Source organism: Hemicordylus capensis, chromosome 1, assembly GCF_027244095.1.
Source record: "Hemicordylus capensis ecotype Gifberg chromosome 1, rHemCap1.1.pri, whole genome shotgun sequence".
NCBI classification, from domain to species: Eukaryota; Metazoa; Chordata; class Lepidosauria; order Squamata; family Cordylidae; genus Hemicordylus; species Hemicordylus capensis.
In genome coordinates this window covers 317,979,505-318,004,114 of record NC_069657.1, presented here as the reverse complement: position 1 = coordinate 318,004,114, position 24,610 = coordinate 317,979,505, and the positions used below count along the sequence as shown (strand labels likewise).

Sequence of the window (24,610 nt, the reverse complement as noted above, 5' to 3'; positions counted from 1 at the left end):
ACAAATCTTTGATGAGGCCACATTTGGACTACTGTTCTGGTCACTATATCTTAAGAAGGACATTGTAGAACTGGAGAAGGTGCAGTAGAAGGCAACCAAAATGATCAAGGTCCTAGAGCACCTTCCTTATGGGGCATGCCTACAACAACTTGGGCTTTTTAGTTCAGAAAAAAAAGATGACTGAAGAGTGGCATGATAGAGGTCTATAAATTTATGCATGTTGTGGAGAGAGAGAAACTATTCCCCCTCTTTGATAACACTAGAACCAGGTGTCAACCCATGAAAGTGATTTAGGACCGACAAAAGGAAGTACTTTTCCACACAACACATAATTAACCTATGGAATTTTCTGCCACAAGATGTGACAGCTACCAGACTGGATGGCTTTAAGAGGGGCTTGGATAAATTCATGGATTATGTCTATCAATGGCCACTAGTCTGTGGGCTATAGACCACCTCCAGCCTAAGAGGCAAGATGCCTCTAAAAACCAGGTGCAGGGGAGCAACAGCAGAGAGAGGGCATGCCCCCCAGCTCTTGCCTGTTGGTTTCCCAGAGGCATCTGTTGGGCCACTGTGTGAAACAGGATGCTGGACTAGACAGGTCTTGGGCCTGATCCAGCAGGGCTGATCTTATGTTCTTATGTTAAAGAAAAGGAATGGACTGGTGTACATTTGTATAACAAATGCTGAATTTAGCAAAGCAATGCCGAATAATTCTAACTTTATCTCTCAAGTCCTAAATCTTTAGATTAAAAGATAGCTTTGGGAGTAGCTACCTGACTGCATTCACCTGCATTTCACCAAAACATGTGTTTGGAGATAAAGATTAATGCAGCATTGTCAAAGAATGGGCACAGTTTCACATGAACAATTAGAGCTGCCATTCCTTTTGGGCTTGAAGATGTCTTCCAGGATTATCCTTTTCTCCTCCTGAAGGAAAACAAAAACAGAGAGGACTGATGAACTGCTTACTAATTTTTATCTTTTACAAAGCCTTAAGAAATATTGCACCAATCAACTACGCTTGTGTCCCTGCATAAAAAATCAAGCGACACATAGTAACACTGCCACCCCCATCCTCAAGCATATACGTGCAGTTAGAAAATAGGGGAGATCATAAAGACATGCAGTCCATAATCTAAAAATATGCTGCTTGCCATTTTCAGTTAAATTAAGCAAGCTGAAGTACGATATAAGAGAAAATACAGTATTCATTTCATGCCCATTACCCAGGAGTCCATGTGTTGTGATTATTAAGTCACAGTTGAAAATGTTCCCATCTTTTGACTTAACTCTTCAGTGTACATTTGTATCACGCCCTGTCCCAAAGGCACAAGTTAAGTAACGTGTTTTTGGGTGGTTTTAAAATGTCACTTAAATTAGCACCTCACTGGTCATCAAACAAAAATGTTTTGGAATTTCCAAGGGAAGGTGGTATTTAGATGAAAAGCAGCCATTTTGCCCCTGTATATAGCAGAAAAGCCCCACAGTATGCATGTATACATGCATGTGTGTATGTATGTATGTATGTATGTAACATACTGTATTTTTATACTGCCCAAAACGCAAGTCTCTGGGCGGTTTACAACAGTCTCTGGGCTGTTGTAAACCACTTATGTAACTCCTTCCTCCACACACCAGCAATGCCCAGAAATTGCACAGAAGCATGATGCTACAGAACCCAATGGAAACAATGCTGTCCTGTTCAGGGCTTACACAGAACATGTCCTGTGCAGACTCAGGTGCGTGGCCACCATTGGGCAGGGACGGGTGAGCATCCCCCAGCCACTGCGGCCTCTAGCATTTCCAGGGAGTGCCAGAGATTTACCCTTGCTTTCCCTAACACCCTCGAAGGTCACCAGCGCTCATCCCTCCCTGCTCCAAGTGTGCTGTATTTGGCACATAGTTCACACACTATTGCTAGTTCGGTCCCCAACAGTATGTGAATAAGGCACCAAGTGCAGCAAGCAGACGGGCATCTCACCCGTCTTGCTGGTGTGGCCTTGCCTGTGATGTCATACATAGGCAGTGTGACTGGCACACAGTGCGGAGAGCTGGACTTGTGACTTGTCCCCTTGGCTAAGCAGGGTCCACCTGGGTTGCATATGAAAGGGAGACTAGAAGTGTGAGCACTGTACGATATTCCCCTCAGGGGATGGAGCCACTCTGGGAAGAGCATCTAGGTTCCAAGTTCCCTCCCTGGCTTCTTCAAGATAGGGCTGAGAGAGATTCCTGCCTGCAACCTTGGAGAAACCACTGCCAGTCTGTGAAGACAATACTGAGCTAGATAGACCAATGGTCTGACTCAGTATATGGCAGCTTCCTATGTTCCTATGACACACACACAATAGCAGAGGGGCAGGGTCTGCCAATTGAGCTCATCCAGCGGCCGCCAGCAAGCTCCCTATGCCACTGTCCAGACTACTGTAGGATGTAGCTCCCTTGCTTCAATATAGTACTGTACAGGATACTAATGAACACCAGCACAAAGTGACCCACATGCCAGCACAGGCTGCTGACTGAGTTCTGCCTAGTCCCATACACTCTGCCTACAAGCATATATGGAATCCATTATATCAAATGGCCCAGCAATTCTGCACCATCACCCAAAGTTGATGCAACTTCTAATTGCTGCGACGACAGCTGCAAGACCATGGTACTGTTTCTCCCACAGCAGGGTGTGGCAAATGGCAAGCACCTGCAGAAATAATGAATTTCTAATAAAGAAAGAATAAGCATCTGCTCTTAAATATTTTCCTCAGAATTCACCCCTGCAGATTTTGATTCTGCAAGTTTATGATCTATATAAATGGGCAAAGCAGAGGGAAGAAGGACCACAATGAAAAGGTTAAAAAAAAAAAAAAGAATAGAAAACTAGCATTTTCAGAATTCCTACAAAAGGTACATAAAAGGGTTTGAGAGGGCTGCTATGCCCACAGCACAAGCTGGGATTCAACCAGAGAAAAATTAAGTGCTTGTTTAAGTTCTTCCATCCAAAGGAATTTAGCACATCTAGTTTTCTCTTATCTGCACCCATTCATCTATATCCAAATGACAGCAGAAACTCAAGATTGTATATTGATACACTAGATTGTGTGTTGGAATCAGAGGCATAACTATAGGGGGGGCAGGGGGGGCACGTGCCCCGGGCGCCATCTTTTCTGGTCACGTGGGGGGCGCCGCCATGACCAATTTTTTTTTTAATTTTTTAAAATTTTTTGTTAATACAAATGTTTCCTGCTCAGTGCAGCAGCACTGCAGCAGTCAAGGGAGCGCATCAGTGCCCCCTTCCCCACGAGCGGTCCCTTCCGCACTGCCTGCGGCCCCCCCCCCCATTGCTTTGCTGGCGCCTGGCAGCCAGTCAGTGGCCTGGCTTGGCGGCGGCGGCGGGCCCTTGTGAGGAAAAACCTAAGTATAATGTAGTATGTTGGGGGGCGGGGGGCACGTGGGGGGGCGCCATTTCAGTGCTTGCCCCGGGCACCGTTTTCCCTAGTTATGCCTCTGGTTGGAATACCTATGTGCATGCCACAAACTCCCCCACCTTGGTCTCCCCTCAAGTGGCCACCCTCGTGCCCCTGTCCCTGTCATGCAGCGGCAGATGGTTAAAAGTTTTTTTTTTAATTTAACGGGCGCAGTGGCCACGGGCAGCAGCGGGGTAAGCATAGGGCAGTGGCGGGGCTCTAGGGAGGCCCCCCAGAACATTTGAAACCCCACCCCCGGAGACAGGAGGCCACAGACCTAATCTCCAAGATCCATGGCTAAATCCACCCCGATTGTTTTTACTTTGTTTCATTGTTTCATTGTTTCATACTTTGTTTTTACTTTGTTGTTTTGAATTGTGTACACCACCTAGAGATACACAAATCAGGCAGTATATAAATATGATATTAATTATGCTATTTATACACAGTCTACCAGATATTATTGACTGGATTTTGTACTCTAATTATTGGGCCCTTTCCAAGGGTCTAGGATAACTAAAGAACAATTAAAGATAGAGTCGTAGTATTCGTGCTGTCCCGAGTAGTGTGGCCTTCTGTAGCTGATGTGTTGTAATTTTATTGATGCCCAAGGTGTCAAGATGGTGTTCAAGTTATCTTGGTTCTCACCAAGGGCACCAACAACCTTTGGCACCACTACTGTTTTCTTTTTCCAGAGCCGCTCAATTTCAATCTGAGGGTCCTTGTATTTAGTTGTTTTCTCCAGTTGTTTTTCGCCAACTCGTCTATCCCCTGGGATTGCAATATCAATTATCAGAACCTGATTCTTCTCGATGACTGTCAGATCCAGCATATCATGCGCTAAATGCCTATCAGTTTGTATTCAAAAATCCAAAAGGATTTTTGCTTCCTCATTTTCTGTGACCTTCTCAATTGGATGATTCCACCAATTGAGAATGTCGCAGACCTTCTTATTGATATTATTATCTTCTTAATGATATTATTATTATATCATTATTATATAGTTATTTTATATTATTATTAATAAGTAGCAGAGTGGTTATACATAGAAGTCCATCATTTACTTTAATGTGACATTCAGTAGAAATGTATTAGCCCAAGAAGCACATTTAAATTTTATAACCTACTCATTAGCACAGGCAAATGTGTTCCCAAGATGCCCTCTGTAGCAGGTGACATGTAGTGACACTGCTTCAGGAACATACACCTGTCTCCTTTGCCATTCATATTTTCAGGAGCAAACTCTGTAGGCCTGCCTAAGCTCACATTTCAAATGGGGAAAGCAATGAGTATTCAAAGCAATGAGTAAAGATTCTGGCCACTGAACTCCAGTACATTTATCATATCTGGTTAAGCCATTTTTATCTAAATCCCATCATTGAAAGATCAAATGAAAGGAATGACTACTCAATGTGATCAAAGGACTTTTCATTGTCTAATGAGAGTTATGTTGCCCTTCAAAGGCCGACTCAGTAAGTGGGTAAAAGTTTTATTGTTGCTTCCAGCTCTGAGAAACCCTGCTACGTTTTAAGATTTAGGACATTTGCCATTCGTATGGCCTAAGCAAAATGCACCGTAATAACCTACATATATTATCTTGTCTGTGTTTTAGAATATTTTTGGAACACTGCAGCAAAACACAGCAAGCATTTCTTCCTTAAACACTGTTTATGATAATGGCTATGATCCAATGAGCAAAAGCAATCAATAAGGCTTCCTGCTGCCATTCACAAAAGAGGGGAAAGAGCCCTTTGAGATGCTGAGTTGGAAAAACAAATCAGAGAGACATACATGGGAGAAAATGTTATACTGGGTAACTTCAGTTACCCTCGCACACATACTGGGTAAATTGCTCATGACCAAGAGAGGACAGTTGGTCATGGAAGATATAAATGTTGTTGAACTGAAAGAGAACAGTGGCTGATATCTAGACTAAAGTGTATGCAAAAAATGTTCTGTACTCACACTGGGGGAGGGATCCCCCCCCCACAATCTACCCTTCCCTCTACAGCCCACTGTGCCTCCTGGAAATATGTCCCTGAGGCTTCCACATCCCTCAGGGACATATTTTCAGGGTTGCAGGTTGCTTCCCTGACATTGGATATAAGCCAGTGACTGTACTGTTACCAAATTCATCATTTATGCAAATAGAAAATTGTGAAGTCCAAGACAGACACATTTGACTTCAAGAAGAAGTTTCTCAAAAATGAGGGAACTGGTAAAAGGGAAGCTGAGAGGGAAATTAAGGAAAGTAAGGATGGTCAACTCTCTCCAGAAAGCATGGAGGTTATTTAACTCTCATCTGGAGTCATGATGTGTGTTTTTTTACACATGAGTAGAATTTCCTACTCTTGAGTAGTCCCATTGGTTATATTAGATACCCCCAACTTTTTTCAGGCCACAGAACCCACAATAATTTAACATTTCACTCCAGGGGAGTGCAGTAGTTATCCCCACATCCCAAGCATGGTGCCCTGTGTGACTGCACAAGTCACTGAGAATATAAGCTCTGAGGTTACAAAAATGAATACTTTACACTAGAGGTACACCGAGGTAATTTTGGAGCATGGCCTTTGGAGGCCTTTGGAGCCCACCCCCCTGCAAATTAAGCATCATCATGCTCACCAAATACGTTCTACAGGCCAGTCACCCACAATCATCACAATTTTTGCTTGGTTTCTTGTCAGGTGTCCTGGGCACAAACTTCCTAGGTTTGTGCCCATCCAAGCCAAATACATGTGACAGTGCTTCCCTTTGTGAATGTGGTTGCATCGCTGGCTTGTTGTATCTCATTGTACCTACACATGTCAACCATTTGCTCAGGAGAGCCTCTGTCATCTGTCACTGGGGAGACAGTTATCCCTCACCACAGAAATCATCCCTCTGAGGAAAGCCTCAGACAAACATTGCCCTGCACCTGTGAGGTGGATTGCACTGGTGGATGCACCAATGTGCTCTTAGCACATCCTTTAATAATGTGAGAAGGGTGATCATCTGAATCGCCCCTCTATACGTGCTTCAACAAGCGCCCCCAAGTGTTGATCTATGGCTACAGACATTGCTGCACAATGTGCAGGCCTGCTAGTCTTTGTTGCACTCCTCCTCTTGCTTCCCAAGATAAACATTGCCTGTCAATGGGTAGGATGTTTTTGCATCACAGCATCATCATATTTCCAGACTGTTCTTCTTTGGCTTGCTTGGCATGTTTTGCCAGAAGGGATAGCGCCTTGGAAACCTAACCATTGCTCAACAGCTGGTCAGACCTAGGAATGTAGCTGTACTGTAGCTCCTGCACAAACAAGGTCCAGGTACTTGTAATGGTTGCCAGCTTTGCAATCACTCTTCTCTCTTCTTTCCATGTCACTTGTTCATCAAATGACTTGTGATTTCCTCAAATCATTCCAGCTGCATCATGACAAAGAAATAGGAGGGCCCCAAATGTATTGCTCCCTGTCCCTGCAGCGGTTCATGACTGCCATGAAACAGACCAGCCAGGACTAGCAGGCCAAGAAGATATGCTTTCAGTATTGTTAGGTCAAGATGCTTCTATCAGAACATAGGAAGCTGCTGCCTACTGAGTCAGAGCTTTGGTCCTCCTAAAGCAGCATTGTCTACTCTGACTGGAAATGGCTCTCAGAGGTGCACCTAGGTAATTTTGGAGCCTGGACCTGAAGGCCCTTGGAGCCACCACTACCAACCCCACTGCAAGTTACGCATCATTTTAAACACATAGGTTCCTGAAGGCAAAAACCACACCACCCGGGACAGACTAAAGAGGGTTTGGGGCCCCCCAGGGAGTGTGGAGGCCTTGGACCTCAGCCCCAAAGTCCAGGAGTAAGAGCACCTGTGGTGGCTCTCCAGGATGTCAGGATGTATTTTGATTCCTCCCTCAGGATTCATGATAGTCCCTGCACTCCTCTCCCCGTCTCAGATAGAAGGGGAGGGAGTTGCTTCACTCAATGCCTCCACCTGCTGGACTAAACTTCTCTTGGTCTGGCCTCTCACTGGAGGACCCAGACCCCACCTCACCAGTGTACAGTGGGCAAGTGATAGCCTGGTTGTAGACCACCATATCTGCTTGTCACGTAGACCAGTATCTCAGTACCTTCACTGGCAGGTGAATAAGGTTCAGCAGACTGTTCAGTGCCACACATCCCACCTCTACAGTACATCATCTTGCTCTCTCCACCTGGAACCAAACTCCAACCCCACCCCTTCTGGGCTAAGAGAAATGGGGAAAGACCAGATAAATTCTGTGGATGGATTATATGCTGCAGTTGCTGCTGCTGGCTAAAATCCATATTTCAGTGAGCTCAGATGCTTCTAAATGTTTTACTTGTTCCAAACACTAGGTATGACATTGCGAGAGGAGCAGGTTTCATCTGCCCTAACTCAAGAGCAGTGGCCCAAGCTGGTTTTTAGACACTATTACCATCAGGAGAAACAAAACTGAAGTTTCCAAAGAGAATCAGGGTGTTGCCCCCCATCCCAAATGGCTTAAAACGGGCATGGGATAGAAACTACCCCACCATAGAAAGCCCATTCATTTCTGGGGTAGTTTTTCTCCCAATTGACTTCTAATGGGAAAGGATAGCAACCACCCCGCCATAGGGATTCCATTCATTTCTGGGGTGTTTTTCTCCCAGCTGACTTATAATGAAAATGAGATAGAAACCACCCTTCCATAAGGATCTCATTCATTTCTGGGATATGTTTTCTCCCAGTTGACTTGAGCCCATTCATTTTGGTGTAGTTTTCTACCCTGTGTCATATTTTTAGTAACTTAATATCATAAATAGTGACAGGACCATACTTGTGGATATATTGCGTACCAGAGTCCAGATAAGAGTTTGACAACAGGAGCATAGCTGGGAGTACAATAGATTGCTTATGTATGTACCTTTATGCAGCTGGGGGTCAAAATCCACCCCAAAATCTAGATGAGGGAGGGTTAAACCACAATAACAGAAGCTCAACTAGAATATACATCACAAAGTAAGAAAGGCACCATGAAGTCCGAGAAGATGCTAACACAGTTACAGACTAGACTGTGAGAGGCAAGAAGTGTTGGTTCAAAAAATGCCCAAATGACAAGAACAAAAAGAAACCGGAACTTTGGCAAAACAAATGTACAACAATAAGGAATGCAGAAAAATATGGTAAAGCATATGGCTAAAAATATCAAGACCAAAAAAACCCAAAAAACTTTTAAAAATGCATCAGAAAAATGAAACCTGCCATGGAGGTAGCTGGACTGTTAAATGACAAGGAAGTGAACGGAATAGTTAAGGAGGATATGGAGATTACAGAGAAGTCAAATGAATTATTTGATTTAGCCCACTGACCTTCTCAGGGAATGAGTCTGAAGAACTGAGTCAAACAGAAGTGAAATTGCTGATCTGCTAATAAAATATGCAATGTCTGTAAAATCAACCACTGTACCAAAAGAGTAGAAAGTAGATGTAACACTTTTTTTAAAGGAATAGAGGAAATATCTAGAAAATCATGGCCACTTTTTAAAAAGGAACAGAGGAAATATCTAGAAAATCATGGCCAGTTTTTAAAAAGGAATAGAGGAAATATCTAGAAAATCATGGTCTATTTAGTTTAACATTTCTTCTGGGTAAATTTGAGGAAGATTGTGGAAAGCATGATTAAAGATAAAATTATTAAGCTTACAGAAGAACAAGCCTTGCTGAAGGAGAAGCAGTGTGGCTTCTGCAAATGCAAATCCTGCCTCACTAACATTTTAGAATCCTTTGAGAGTCTCGACAGCAATGTCCATAGAAGTGATTTAGAAGATAGTGGCTCATATACCATACAGAGAAATGGGGATGGTAATTTTTATTTATTTATTTATTTATTCTACATTTTATATCCGTTCTTCCTCCAAGGAGCCCAGAGCGGTGTACTCCACACTTAAGTTTCTCCTCACAACAACAACCCTGTGAAGTAGGTTAGGCTGAGAGAGCGTGACTGGCACAGAGTCACCCAGCTAGTTTCATGGTAATAAAACCACCTGCAGTGATTTTTTAAAAACACCCCCACTACTGCAGAGCAGATGTGGCCTGCTCCTACTAACCTGACAATGCTTCAATGGAATCCATTATTTGCAATATTATAATAACTGGAGTATATTATTATGCAGGGGGGTAGGATTTCCAATGGAAGTATTGCTGCAGTGTGCAGTTGCACAAGAGTTATTTGGAGTGAAACATACCTGCCTCTACAACAACGTAGTTATCTGTCTTTTAAACCTTGCAGCAGTGCAGCCAGATGTTTTTCTCTACATGGAATGTGAGCCACAGTATATTTGGAATTTCAAAAAGCTTTTGACAAAAACCAAAAGCTCTTCGGTAAACTAAATAGTCATGAATAAGAGGACAGCTCTTTATGGATTGGTAAAGGAAGGAAGGAAGGAAGGAAGGAAGGAAATAACTGTTTTATTTTTTACCAATGCTTTTTAATTCATTCAATAGTGCTTAGGGATAAGAACCATGGTGGCAAAGTTGGCAAATGACCCCAAACTATTCAGGATAGTGAAAAACAAAACACCTTGTGAAAAAGTTCAAAATAATCCATCCAAACTGGGTGAATTGAGAACAAAATGGTAAATGTGTTTCAGTGTAAGTGAAAAATAATGGATATTTGAGCAACTAGTCCTGACTTCACATATATAGCGATGTTGGTGGAAATTGATCTTGGGGTCATGATAGCTCAGTGAAAATGTTGACCTCACAGTGGCAGCTGAGAATTAGGGATCACTAGGAACTTGATCAGAAATAAAACTGCTAATATCAATAATACTAATATTATTCATTTCGAATTACCACATCTCGAAAAGGATATTGTAGAGCTGTAAAAGGTGCAGAATAGGGCAATCAAAATTATCAGGCACTTCCTTCTAAGGAAAGCCTACAACATCTGAGACTTTCTAGTTCAGAAAAAAAGCAACTAAGAGGGGGCAAGTTCAGAAACGATGGACATGGATCAGTCCTCTAAATGCCATCCATAACAGCAGCAACAATTTTATAAGAAATATCTGAATCAGAAGGCAAGATTCATTCAAATAGCCCCTGCTGTTGTACATCCTAAACTCTCCTGGTGAAATCAGTGCAAATTAAAAGTGTATAACGCTGGGAGATATGCCCAATATATATGTAGCAGGTACATATGGCCTGTAATATCCTCATTTAAACATTTTTAGATGTCTTGCATTTGGTAAGGTTGGGAAAGAGGCTTCTTTGCCTTAAAAATCAAACAGAATAGGATGGGGATCATAAAATTAAGAGATGTAATTAATTAAATGTTCAAATGACAAATTCAACTGGAGCTTTTGTACTTACCGTGTAAAAATGGAAAGGAGATACATCTGAACTGAAAGGCTCCTATTTACATGTCATAAGATACGTTTCATAAGATATGAAATTACAGAGGAAATTACAGTGGGTCAATATAATGGGGTTCTTAAACCATCATCATTTTCTAAGAATGACATGAACTACCAGAACTATTAATTAATGCAATTACCAGTTTAGAAAGGTGCCATAATACATCTTTTGCATCAGGCTGAATGATGAGTTGAACTTGATGAGTTGTCTGGATTCAATGTAAAATATAAAACCTATTTAACACAATTTGGCATCCTAAAAATGTCAGGCAGCAACGCTCTACATTTCAAGAAGTATCTTGGAAGTGTGTGTAGTACTTTGTGAAGTCTAAGCAGGATTTTGAATAGTCAGAAAATGAAGGTGCCTTTTATTGAATCAAATGATTGGTCCATCTAGGTCAGTACTGTCTACATTGACTGGCAGGGGTTCCTCCAGGGTTTCAGGCAGAATATTTCCCTAGTCTTACCTGGAGAGGCCAGGAATTGAATATAGAACCTTCTGCACGCAAAGGGGGTGCTCTGCCATACTACTGAGCTAGAGGCCTTCAGCAAACTTATGCCCCCCCTCCCCATCCCAGCCATCTCTACTAGTGTTCCCTCTAAGGCGTGCGCACGTGCGTGTGCTCACAAGTTTTTTGATGTCCACTCAGTCAGTTTTCGATCCTGCTCAGGTTGAGTCAGGAAGGCCCCACTCTGAATGCAAGTGCGCACATACTGCCGCCCAGAACAAAACTCATTCCACACATCGATGAAAAAAATTAGAGAGAATACTGATCCCTACTCACCTTCTTCCATCTTAATACTTGGCTAAAAAAATACCTGATCCTCCTGCCTGTAACCTTGGAGAAGCCACTGGCAGTCTATGTAGAAAATATTGAGCTAGATAGACCGATGGTCTGACTCAGTATATGGCAGCTTCCTAGGTTCGTAGGTTCCTATGATCTAGAATTTAACGACAAATTTGATTAGTTTTAATTTGATTGGAACTGTAACTTCTTTTCCAATACATGTAAAATTAGCACAGTATAGCTAGAAATATATGATCATTGGAGACTACTATTGTGATTGGACCACTTTGTTCTTGCCTTCCATACATTCTAGATGCCTTCAAACATCACACCAAATTGGTGGCAACCATGCCAGACGTTTGGGTTTGTGGTCATCCAAATCCCCGCGGTTTCTTTCTTCCCAAAAGAAACACAAGGTTAACAACCACACCACAAACTTTAATATGAAACTTCAGTTGCTGCTTAGGTTCAGCAGTGAAAACTTCGGTGAGGAAGTGGTGTCACGTCATCCAAAGGCTGCTGATGCTTGAAACCAGAGCTGGGAGTAGGAAACTTCTCCCTCTCTCTGTCTCCTATTGGCTGCTGCAGCTTTCCTTCATGAGAAGGAGGAAGCCCGCACAGCCAGCCAGCCCCCAGCCAGCCCGCCACCCAGTCTCAAAGACTCCAGACCAGATCATCTGGGAGCACAGAAGGGGGGATGGTGTCAAAACGTGTGAGTGAGGTTTTTGTATATGTCCAACCAGCCTGGATTTATAGTGCTTTTGTAAGGGAAACAAGTTAAAAGCACAACACATGCCCTTGCTTCACAGTTCTCACTCAGACATTCTGGATTGCAAACCAACTTGAGCATAGTGCATGTACAAATAAAATAAATAAATAAACTTTATGCAGCTGTTTACATTTAGCCCTACTTTCACTAGTTGTGAAGTACTCTATGGATAGCGAGAACTCTTTCTGGCAGCTTTAATGCAGTAGGGAAAAATTATTAAAAATCAATGGGTTGACCAATCAATTTCACTTTCAATATTCAGAGGCCTCCCATTCTGCCCTACATCTGTACTCAATATCAAAGCCCTATGCCGAGTCATTCCAGGTTATCTAAAGGTGGGGCAAGAAGTGGGGTGCTTTTACTCTTTTATATGAAGGCAAAGGGCCGATACCTCCACATGGGTGTGTGTGTGAAATGATGGTCTAAGGGTGGGGGCTTCAGTTCCAGATGTTTTTGTAATTTTCTGCCATGAAACAAGCCACTTATAGAACTTTTTTTTATATATTTTAAGAAAAATTCAAAAAAATATTTAAAATAAACAATTTGTCCAATCCATTTCAGTATTGAGAGCCCTCCCACCCTGCCCGATATCTATGCCCGATATCAAAGCCCTATGGGAAGCCATTCCATAAATATACAAGGGGGGGTGATTAGTGGTGTGCACAGAACCATTGCCTGCCGGTTCGAAGGCAGAGGGGATAACTTTAAGGACTGGGGAGGGTGCATTTCCCCTGCCACCACGTTCCCCCCGTTGGCACTCTCTTTAAAAATGATCCGGCAGGGTGGCAGCATATCTCCCTGCCACACCGTTGTCTCTCGGACCAGAGGTGACCAGAAGTACCCAGCACGTGTGCACACGTTGGGCGCGTGCATGCACATGTTGCGCCTGCTCACACCCGCTTGTGTGCACATTGTGCATTGTACGCACCTGACATGCGCACACACACACGCCGGGTACTTCCAGTTACTTCCGGTCCGAAAAGGTAACAGGGCGGCAGGGAGTTATGCTGCCACCCCGCCAGACCGTTTTTAAAGAGAGCGCCAGCGGGGAAAACGTGGCGGGGGGGGGAAGTGCACCCTCCCCAGTCCTTAAAGTTATCTCGCCTTTCAAACTTGCCAAACCGCCAGTCTTTTGAACCTCTTCGGAGGTTCGTGCACATCCCTAGGGGTGATTATGAAAAAAGGGGAATCCCATTCCTTGCATTGCTGGCTCTGAGGAGGAAGAGGAAGGCACAGGCTCTCAGAACAGCCCAGAGGGTGTGCACAGCACTGGCCACTCTGTCTCCTTACTGGAGAGCTTCAGGGTGAGGGACTGGGGAAGCTCCAGGGAACTAGGGAGAACCTCAGAGAGTCCTGCTGCAGCAGAGAAGCCTTTGGAAGCTCCACCCACCCACTGAACAGCTGAGAGTCGGGGTAAGAGAACTCTAGCAGTGTCTCCTCTCCTGCAGGGAGTCTTTGGATAGCAGGCAAGTCTGCAGGAGGCTCCTGAAGGCTGCAGCTCTACAGGTCAGCTGAGCTGGGGGAGGGGAGGAAGTTCAATTTTTGCAGGGCAGGCTGCTCCACCGTGGGGCCTGTCCCAGCGTGGGCCCAGGGCAATCTTTCTGGTCACCCTGCCCTAAGGATGGGCCTGGCCTCAAGGTTTCAGTGGCCAGCCTTTTCTTGGAGATTTGCACACCAGCCTCATCCTCAGGTTGGTGACAGCTGAAGATCTGAAAGGCCTACCCCCTTTCAAGCCACCCCACCTTGCCTTCCTCTCTGGTGACATACCCAGCAAGTGAGCTGTCACCAGTCAAGCTCTTCTGCTATTACATATGCCAAAACATTTCCTGGAAGCTGTGGCCAATCAGTATTGCTGTGGTTGGTTACCATCCTGTCACATGTGGTTCACGTCCATTCTTTCCCACCCTTGTGTTGGTCCCTGCACAAATATGAATGCATTATGCAGAAATGCTGAAATGCTTTTCTGCCAGGGTAGCTATGATAGCGTCTGGATGTAGCTTATTTTGTTAAATAACATGCTCCCCTTGCCAAAAAAAAAAAAAAGCCAGTTATAAAACAGACTCAGACATATTGGGGGAAAGTATCCCAACAATGCTAAGAGATCAGAAGTATTTTGACAGTACATGGAAGCACATTTAAGGCAACTGTCTTGGACACTCTAACTCAACCTATCAAAATCACAAATAGCCAGCTAGGGAAGCAGATAAAGTAGAATCAGTATCATGGGCATTCTTACATCTAGCCAGAGAGCACTCTGGGCAGGGCTTAGTATATAGAGACAAATAGAGATGCCCATACAGACCAACTATATGAAATGCTGGATAACAGGTTATTTTAATGTCACTACACTGTGGCCAAAGTAAAGAAAATTACTACTTGGATGAATTAAAGTTAATCCTAAATGTGAGATTCACATTCAAAGTAAATGAATGCATCTCTATTAAAGTTGTTTGGGTTACACCCTCTTACATCAGTGGCGAATTTGCCAATAAATCTATAAAGCAAAATGAAATGTTATCTAAGGGTATGTTCTTGCAGCTGTCCTTCATCTGAGAAAAGTTCAGGCTCACTTAGAGAATCAATATGTTGATAGAATCGTGTTTTCAATAAAAATGAGGATGAGAGTGGATGGCAGGGTTATTAATTTCCTGGAATAGCCACTGAGTTCTGAAAATTTACATTTAATTGCCAATTATTAGTAGAGTACAGAATGATTGGCAACACTGAAGTCTTAAACTATCATATCCACCTTTCTACATATGCAGAAACACTCGCATTTTTAGAAATGGGAGCAAAAATCAGGAAAAACCATTTTGCTGTATTTCCATTCATTTTTTAGGTAGCAGTATGCTCATTCTGCCACCTTGTGTGTGTCACACATATTACAGAGGCTCAAAAGCTCTTTTTTTTCCCTGCACCCCATAGTTTTTTTCTTAAGCTACAACTTACTGAAAATATTGATATTTGTCAACTACAGAAGAGATATTTAAATAATTTTGTTCCTTTAAAAAACCCTCATTATAATGGGGAAATTGCATGGATGCAGCCATATCACAGTGCAATATTTTCTTTTGGAGAAAATATAATTCTGAAGTCCAAATTATTCTAAAATGCAATGCAACTTCCTATATATTTATATTTATGAACAACCCACTGTGTGCGAATTATATTGCCAATCAAAAATCTAAACCCACAGAAGTGATTATATGGCAATGAGCCTTGTTGGGAAGGGGGAGGGGAAAGTGAAATTATGAAAGTAGACACTCCAAAGCACAGACCATTCGCTGCAGATATTGAACTGCACATACACACCCATCAATCAGATGGTTGTCATCCTTAGTAATTCCAGCTACTGGGTGGAGAAGTTTGGCTTTATTCTTCACACAGCCCCCCAAAGTAGAGAACAAACCTGATCATAGACATATTAGGTGATACAGGACCCAATCCAAAGTTGGCTCATTAGCAGACTGCCCTGAAACACAGCATAGGAGTTGCCCATAACTGGACGGTATACAACTCTAGAGTATTCCTTTTTCCATTCCTTTGCATTCCGTAGCAGAACTTGGTGACAAGCCTATCCTATTTCTGCAAACACCATCTTTATAATTCATTTCAAGAGGCTTGTCAGAAGAAGAGCTTGTCTTGTTGTAGTTGTTGTTGAGCACGAATTGTCTCCTTTGCTAAGCAGGGTCTGCCTTGGTTTGCATTTGAATGGTAGACTATGGCCACATTCACATGTAAGGTGAAACTGCAGTGAAATGGGGCAGAGGTTTGAAATTGTGAGCGTCTGAATGCATGCAACTGAGGTTTTGTGGCAAAAGCAATCTGCGGTTTGCCTCGCCAAACTCCAATTTGAAAATTTGGTTTGTAGTGAGTTTCACTGCCATATCCTCAGGCTTTTCAGTGGCAGCATTGTGTCCAAACTTTCTTTTGGCATTCAGTTTCTGGAACCATAATCATAGAGAGGATGGCCCAGACCTGCCTGGGGTTGCACCTGCTCCAAGCCTGTGGTGCCTCTCGCTGGCTACCTCTCCAAGCACTAGCCCCACCACCTGTCTCCAATCCAACAAAGCAGTTGCCCGGCAACAGGGATGCCGCCACATCACATCCCAAGCTTCCAAGCCTGTCAAATGAGAAAGTCACATGGGGGCATGCCCTCTTGCCATTCTGTCCCTGGTTCCCCCTTCCTGGCAATCAGGAGAGAAAGGGGACAGGATGGTAGGATAGGAACTATGGGTTTTGCTCTCCGAAAATGAACCAATAAAGATATATGGTCACAAGCACATGAAGCTGAACTGGCAACAAAGCAAGGCAACCCCATTAGAGCGCTGGAATGGCAACCTATGACAGGGCAGCAAAACCCGGATTCGGGTTTAAAGGGCAGCCACAACCAGGAATTCTTGAATGGCTCAGGCCTATTTTTTGCACAGTGATATTGGGGAAGGGGGCCTCAGCCCCTTCCCCTTGGAGGAATGCATGCGGTCCCTAGGCTTACTTATGAGAAAGGCTGGGCTGCAGGATCAGCATTGCCAACAGTGACAGGAGATATTCTTCCTCTGTGATGATGATTTGTTCTCTGTGAAGACACATTTGTTCACCCAGGCTTTTAATTAGATACTGTTTTAGTAGTTTGATGATTTTTAATAGTTTAAACATTTTAAATTTTAAAGTGTTGTAATGTTTTAAACTTTTCATTTGTTGTGTTTATTGTTTTGTTGTAAACCGCCCAGAGACTTGCATTTTGGGGCAGTATACGTATATGTTAAATGAATGAATGAATGATGGATGGATGGATGGATGGATGGATGCTGTTCCTGAGTGGACTGCTCACTCATGAGAATGTAATGACCATGAGGATACCCCTTCACAACTCATGAGAAGAACCATCTGTGGGTACTGGGGTGTCTGGCTGAATCGCTGATAAAGTGCAATGACATCCTTTCTTCCACAGATCACTCTATCATGAGAGTGTCAGGTCATGGAGACATGCTTGTGGGTCAGACAGCAGATGGTGCCTAATAGGTTGCCCTATACAAGCAAGCCACGGGGATGGGTACCCCAGCAACAGCTCTCCCTGTCTAGAATACTGCTGCGAAGAAGCTTTAAAAATGTACCATCTGGCAGCCCATCCACCCATTTGAACCTACTACCATGGTGGCAGTTCTGCATAAGGCACAACACCAGTCAAAACTCAGGACATTTGAATGAGCGTTAAGATCTGTCCCTGGTCCTGGTGTTTCCCCAATCTGCCCACCCAGCTACACCTGGTCACATGGAGCATCAGAATCTTTGCTGGAGAGGAGGGTGTCACTGTGCAAAAGTTCTATCATTAACCAGAAATAATGGGGGGGGGCATAATAAGCAGCCCCCCCCTTTTTTGTTAGCTCAGCTCATGAGTGTGGAGTCTGATGGAAGACTGAAAGTTGGCAAGCCTAAGGTCCTCCCCATATACTGGATCTCTCATGAGAGTGCTAGTCCCCTGGCATAAGCCACCGGGGGGGGGGGGCAGGAGTATGGTTTGGTCTCCATGGATTGTGTTGCTGGGGTGAGCCATCGCAATAGCATCCTTGGTCACAGTGGATGAGACCCCAGGATCCTTTGCCCTCCCTCATATACATATCCCCTCCTAGGAAGTCATCATGTTTCCTTCCCTCCCTGAGTAACAGAAAAATAGTGGCCCTCCAGCATCCCGCTCCCAGCAGAAATTGTGCTTGTGCAAGACTGTTTTGTTTCAGGGCTCTTATGAGGGCAATGGTGCAATCACTGTCAGAAGAAGGGTTTGCATGGCGTGGTATTTAAAGGGATTCCAGTGCCCTTTCCCTGCTGAGGGCAGACGGACCATTCTGAAAAGGCACGATCATGCTTGGCACGCCCCCTTGAAGATTGTGGCCAATGGCAGCTACCCTGGATACATCCTGATGCCTTGCCCACAGTCTGGTGACATGAGCACTATAGAACTTGCTGGGATGAGGCCTCGGTGGACCAGGAAGAGGGAGGGGCTCCCCTGCAGAGACTATGGAGGTTGCTGGACTGTGTTTGGATGAACGTCTGTGATGCGATTCATTGTTAGAAAAATTAACCCTGGGCTCTGCAATCTCCGGTTTCATGTTATGTGTGAACGCTGCCAGAATATGAGTGATGTAAAATATTCATGTTGGGGATGGGGCCACAGCTCAATGGTAAAGTATCTACTTTGCATGCAAAGGGTCCCACTTTCACTCCCTGGCATCTCCAGGTAGGGCTGGAGAGACTTCTGTCTGGAAACTCGGAGAGCTACTTCTAGGCAGTGTAGACAACACCAACCTAGATGGATCAATGGTCTGTCTTGGAATAAGGCACTTTCCTATGTTCCTGTGTAACCTAACTCTTTACTCTCCTCTTTGACAGCAACTTTAGGGAGAGAGCAAGGTAGGAGCCTGCTTATTTGCTAAAATAAGGATTTATTGTGTCTGCAACAAAGGGAAGTGGGAAATCTAATGAAACAAACTGATAAACCTAGAGTCATACAGATTGCCTTGTTTACCAGGGCAGCAAGCATGAGCAGTGTATGTGAAATGCATATTTTAATATGAGACTCTTGCCTCTGACCTGTACAAAGCTAGTGTCTCTGCTCAAGGTGCATGTTCTCCCACCGCTTTCAGCAATCTCTCTGTCCCCATTTCCAGCTAATGAGATGATATATGTTATTAGGTCGGTGTGCAAGAGTCAGTCATTTGCTGCCCAGGCAGTCTGTTCTCTTCTTCAAACACTCTTTGTGCAAAGAAAGGTATAGACTTTAACTAATGCCTCCGAGGAAGTACATGCAGCCCTGCCAAATTAGCTCCCTGCAATTAGTAAGCTCAGGTTTCACTGCAATGGCAAAGCAAAACATCAGCACTCATTGATGTGGTGGATAATGCTGACTGGGTAAGATAGAACTGGAAGGCTAATATTCAGAAGGCTTGCCAAGGAGCAAAAGGTCCACTTTTGAAGATGACCTCTACAATGGTTTACAACCACTGCTGCAAGGGAAGCGAACCTGAAGGATAGACAGTTTATACAGTTCATAAAATAGATGCAAAAATAAAAAAGCCAAAGTACATTTTAAATCAGTTAATCAATCAAGAACATTCACCTGATATTTTTAATATGATTTGTGACATAAGACACAAAGAAACAAAGTCTGTGAAAACTATTGGTCTCGTGTCAGTCATTTAGACCATCCCTGCACAACCTGCTGCCCAGCAAACCACATGTAGGCCCTAACCATGTATTATAGCTAGTCCAGTGCTTGACCACTACCCACTTTCCTAGCAATCCCAGGCAGGCAGCCAAAAGCAGGAGGTTTATTGAGCTACAGGCATATTGTCATTGATGGTTATTGGCCTGCATTTGGTGTGGTAGGTCACTCATACAAGCAGTGACCTAAGAATAGTTGGCATTCATTGTGTAGAGGAGGAAGCAAAGAAAGAAAATGAGATAGAGAAGACAAAGGAGGGAAGGGAAACATTCTTAAGGGTCTGTATCCAGGGCCTCCATCACATGCATTACTAGCAAAGCAGGGAGCTCTTCCATTTGGTGAGGATTATTTTGATTGATTGATTGATTGATTGATTGCCATCAAGTCAGTGTCGACAGTTAGCAACCACGTAGATAGATTCTCTCCAAGATGATCTGATTTCAACTTGACCTTTAAGGTCTGTCAGTGGTGCATTAATTGCTGTCATAATCAAGTCCATCCACCTTGCTGTTGGTCGTCCTCTTCTTTTCCTTCCTTCAACTTTTACCAGCATTATGGACTTCTCAAAGAACTGGGTTTTCACATAATGTGTCCGAAGTATGATAGTTTGAGCCTGGTCATTTGTGCCTCGAGTAAAAATTCTTGATTGATTTGTTCTTTGACTCATTTTTCCTGGCTGTCCATGGCATCCTCAAAAGTCTTCTCCAGCACCAAAGTTCAAAAGCGTCAATACTTTTTCTATTTTGCTTCTTCAAAGTCCAGCTTTTGCATCCATAGAGTGTCACAAGAAAGCCATTGTCCAAACGATATTAATCTTTGTAGGTATAGACACAACATGGAATCTAGGCCTTTCCAAGGCCTTCATTGCAACCCTACTAAGTGCTAGTCTGTGGCATATTTCTTGACTGCTGGATCTGTTAGTGTTGATGGTCACTCCTAAAAGGCAGAAGCTACCCACCACTTCAATGTCTTCAGTATCAATTCTGAGGCTGGTTGCTGTACCCATTGTCATTAATTTAGTCTTTACATTTAGTCATAGTCCAATTTTTTCACGGTGCTCCTTGACTTTCATTACTAGAGCTTGCAGATCATCCGCATTCTCACTTATCATAGTTTTGTCATCAGCGTAGTGCAGGTTGTTGATGTTTTTTCCCTCCACCTTAAAAACCCTGCTCATCTTCTTCCAATCCAGCTTCTCTCAGTACAAGTTCAGCATATAAGTTGAATAAATAAGGAGAAAGTATACAGCCTTGTCTTACCCCTTTGCCTATATGGAACCACTCTGTTTCACCATGTTCCTTTTGGACTGTGGCTTCCTGTCCTGTGTATAAGTTTAGCATGAGAACAATGAGATGTTCTTGGATGCCCATTTTCCTAAGGATATTCCACAACTTGACATGATAGATGGAATTGAAGGCTTTTCTGTAGTCAATAAAGCACATATTGACTACTTCTGGGTATTCTTTGGCTTTCTCAATTATCCAGCATGCATCAGCAATGATGTCTCTTGTTCCTCGGCCTTTTCTGAAACCGGCTTGAACATCCGGCATTTCCCTTTCCATGTAGGGCTCTAAGCTGCATTGGATAATCCTTAGCATTATTTTGCTAGCATGTGAAATTAAGGATATTGTGCGATGGTTTGCACAATCTGTTAAGTCTCCTTTCTTTGGTATGGGTATGTAGACTGACCTCTTCCAATCTGTTGGCCACTGTGTTGTTCTCCAGATTTGCTGCCATAGTTTGTTCAGAGCCTTGACTGATTCTTCTTCTGTTGCCTGCCATATTTCTGTAGCTATTCCATCAATTCCTGCAGCCTTCCAGCTTGGTAACGGACCAGAGTGCTGATCTAACTTCATCTTCAACTACTAGAGGTTCTTGCAAGTATGGGAATATCTTCTAGAGTATCTTGGATGTTGACGTCCTTGCTGTACAGATTTTCAGTATACTCCTTCCATCTCTGTTTGATCTTCTCTGAATCATTCCTTTGGCATCCCTTAACTTACTAATTTGAGGCTGGAACCTCCTTCTGAATTCAGAGATCTTTTGGAAAAATTTCCTTGTTTTTCCATGTTGTAGTGGTTAGAGTGCTGGACTAGGATCGGGGATACTCGAGTTCAAATCCCCATTCAGCCATGATACTAGCTGGGTGACTCTGGGCCAGTCACTTCTCTCTCAGCCTAGCCTACTTCACAGGGTTGTTGTGAAATAGAAACCTAAGTATGTAGTACACTGCTCTGGGCTCCTAGGAGGAAAAGCGGGATATAAATGTAATAATAATAATAATAATAATAATAATAATAATAATAATAATCCTCAAGGTCTTTACAGATGTTATTGTAGTACTGTTCCTTGTCTCTTCTAACAGTTTTCTGAAATTCCCTATTAAGTTCCCGCCTGATGGCTTTATTTTTCTTGACTTTGGCTTTTCTCCTCTTCTTGGCAATTTTCACCATCTGTTCTGACATCGATTTTGCTTTCTTCTGTTTCTTGGTCTTCAGCAGTCTCTTTTCACATTTGTCCTTAAAAACACCTTTGATTTCATTCCACAGTTCCTCTATTTCCCCATCAATGAGATTCAGAACTTCAAAGCGGTTCCTGATGTTCTCCTTGAAAGTGGTGGGTACATTCTCAAGATCATATCATGGAAACTGGGCAGCTTTGTTTTTCTGCTTTAGCTTGACTTGGAACTTGCACATGAGCAGTTCGTGATCTGTTCCACAATTGGCCCCCTCTTCCACCCCCTTGCACCAATAATGTAATCAATTTGATTTCTGTGTATTCCATCTGGTGATGTCTGTGTGTATAGGTGCCACTTTGGTTGTTTGAAGAATGGGTTAGAAATGAAGAGATCATTGGCTTGGCAGAAACTAATAAGTTGTTCTCCTGCTTCATTTCTGTTTCCTAGGCCATACAATCCGACTGTGTTTTCCTCCTTACTATTTCCAAATTTGGCATTCCAGTCTCCAGCCACCAGCAGCTCATCTTGCTTGAATGTTATGTCAGTTTCAGACTGAATTTGATCATAGAACTCATCAACTTCCTCTTCTTCTGCATCTGTCATTGGGGCATAGACTTGAAAAACTATCATGTTAAATGGTTGTCCACAAAATCTAATTGATATTAGTCGGTCACTGACCACATTGTACCCAAGTACGGTCATTGCTATATCCTTCCTGACTATGAAATCAACACTGTTCCTTCTTTGTTTTTTGTGTTCTGAGTAGTAAACGGTGTGATTTTTCTGATGGAAAGTTTCCTATTCCAGTCCACTTTAATTCACTGATGCCCAAGATGTCAATCTGTAGTCGATTCATTTGAATCAACTACACTGTGTCGAGCTTTTCCATATTTGTGCTTCTTACATTTCACGTTCCCATTGTAATTCTGTCTTTGCAGCTTCGGATTTTCTTTTCCTGCATGGCAACATCAGCCGCTACTGTAGATGTGCAAAAGGCGTTAAACTAACCACGTCATAAACACCATCGGTACTCTAAGAGATCCTCAGCTCTTCCTCAGTAGCACGTTGAGTACCATCCGACCTGAGGGGCCCTGCACTACATCAACAATCATTCTATTTTGTCTATCCATGTAGTTTTCTTGGTAAGATACAGGAGTAGGTTACCATTGCCTTCTCCCATGTGGTATGAAATTATGCCTTTATCGTTGTCACTGAAGTGATCATCCACCTCCAGCACCTTTCTTTAAATTTTTTTTATTGTTTTAAAAGAAATGTAAACAAATGGAGATAAGAAGACAGAAAGAAATAAAAAATAAAAAATAAAATAAAATACTCAAGCAAAGCAAATACAATGATTCTCATTACAATCTGTACGCATCAAACTGAATTCTTTTAACCGACATGTCTCTCTCTCTCTCTCTCTCTCTCTCTCTCCTTTACCCTACTCTGCAAAATATATAACTGCAAAACTGAAAAATAATAAAATATATGTTCCTGCTATCTAAAAACAACAGTCTGCATTAAATTTCTCTACAAAGAAATTTCAGATGAGGTACCAAACTGTGCAATATATTATATTGCATAAATGGTCCCCATGTCTGAAAGAAAAAGTCTTGAGATTTATTCTTAGTATATGCAGTAATTTTTGCCATCGATGCATATTCCCAAAGTTTGAGTTGACAATCATCTAAAGTAGGAACCAGATTTGTTTTCCAACAAGAAGCATAAAGTATTCTTGCCACTATTATCATATATAAAGAAAGTTCTGTGTGTTTTGCAGGAATATATGGTTTAGTAAGATTTAACATGAAAATTTCCGAGAAAGTGTCCAAACCATGAGAAAAGGAAAATCTATATGCAAAATTTGCTGCCTCTTGAAATGTTTTGTTTTCCACACAAAAAATGGGCTTCCTGTATCGCTGCTGTCCAATAAAGGTGCCTGCTTGCTTTAGCTGGGCAGCTGGAATGACCTTCACGCTTTGGGTGACCCTACTGGGAGTATACCTCCCAGCGTACTCCACTCATCCCTCCCAGGAACACCCCCCTCCCGTGCCACAATGAGGCAGAATAGCAGAATTTGGGCGGAGGAGGGACTATTGTAGTTCCCACCCAATGAGCAATATCCCATATCCCAAAGAACCATACAATAAGCCCTCCCACTTGGTTGTATTGTTCATGCATACTCCACTGTAGTTCAGTACTGCAGATATGGATCCCATACTGCTAGCTATGCATGTGTGAAAGGAGCAACTTTCTGTAGCCATGTTATTCCAAGGAAAGGAACTATATTCTGGGTAGTTTGAAAGTCAAACTCGGCAGGTTCATCATGTTCTCTTGGGCTGGATAAAATTGTTTCTGGAATTGGATGAATGACCACCAAGAGCTTTCCCAGGCATCAGACTTTACCGTGGGATTAACCTGTAGTAAATTCAAAATATCCAGTATGCCCAAAAAATGATATAAAAAGTGGATTTTTTTTACCCCAGACATAAATCAGGCTAAGCTCCAATGAGCAATGAAAACCC

The 24,610-nt window shown here is 43.0% G+C and overlaps 1 long non-coding RNA gene across 1 annotated transcript in view; it reads right to left on the bottom strand.

Annotated features, from left to right (window-relative positions):
- Positions 1–882: 882 nt before the first annotated feature.
- The window catches only part of LOC128344802 (uncharacterized), a 39,019-nt gene continuing 15,291 nt past the window's right edge, over positions 883–24,610 (bottom strand). The window contains exon 3 of the long non-coding RNA XR_008316063.1: positions 883–930. This is a non-coding gene — a long non-coding RNA (uncharacterized LOC128344802). The remainder of the gene's footprint in view (positions 931–24,610) is intronic.